The following is a 972-nucleotide window of genomic DNA, read 5'->3' on the forward strand; positions in this document are numbered from 1 at the left end:
CACACACTCACTCACTCACACACACACACACACACACACACACGTGTGACATTTAACGACAGACGCTTCTGAGAAACACGACTGCCAAACCACAGGCAGAACAATGAGGAGGTGAGATGCTCACAAACACGCTTTGTGCTGCGAAACCTCAGAGGAAACAACACTGGAGCATCTGACAGCGTCTCCACACAACATCACATTCAGTTCTCACTTATCACACACCAGCTCTAGAGACTAAACAAACAGCACTTCAACTCAACATGGACTCCTCACTTCTCTCATCAAATCTGCTGTTTAATTCATAAACGCATGGCATTACAGAGCTGTTTCTCGCTCACTGTCATCAGAGCAAGAGACTGAACTCATGCTGATCTGATTCCTCAACTCTTTATATTCTCAGTCTCTGGAAAACTGACAAAGCCTCCTCTGCTGACACTGTCAGAGATCAAAATGAGAGATATATACACCATTTATAAAGGTTTACTAATACTGAAATAATATTTAAAAAATGCAAAAAAGTAAATATTTAAGAAAAAATATATTTCCTATTAATGAAAAACATATAAATATATAAACATAGATAAATTGTGACGTTATAAGTACTATTTTCTTAAATGTACAATATTTAAGTATGAATTTGAATCAGAAATTACAGGTAGATCACACACACACACACATATATATATATATATATGGTGTAATGTATTATTTTATTTATTATAATATAATATATATAAATAATAAATAAATATTTAAAAATGTATTAAAATATATATTATGTAAAATTAAGGGTTATAAAAATATTAATTAATTAATTGATGTATCATTTTAACCTTTCTGTTACATAATTTTAAATAAATATACTTTTTTCTAAATGTACACACACACACACACACACACACACAAAATAAATATATTTTAAAATAAATTATATATGTATATTTTTTTATAAAATATATATATTTTTTTGCA

General features: G+C 29.6%; 1 long non-coding RNA gene across 1 annotated transcript in view; it reads left to right on the top strand.

Moving 5' to 3' along the window:
* LOC107698302 (uncharacterized) overlaps nt 1-972 on the top strand; it is a 15,962-nt gene that overhangs the window by 11,978 nt on the left and 3,012 nt on the right. The window lies entirely within an intron of this gene.

This window comes from Sinocyclocheilus anshuiensis, unplaced genomic scaffold, assembly GCF_001515605.1.
Source record: "Sinocyclocheilus anshuiensis isolate Anshui unplaced genomic scaffold, SAMN03320099.WGS_v1.1 scaffold2216, whole genome shotgun sequence".
In the NCBI taxonomy this organism is placed as follows: domain Eukaryota; kingdom Metazoa; phylum Chordata; class Actinopteri; order Cypriniformes; family Cyprinidae; genus Sinocyclocheilus; species Sinocyclocheilus anshuiensis.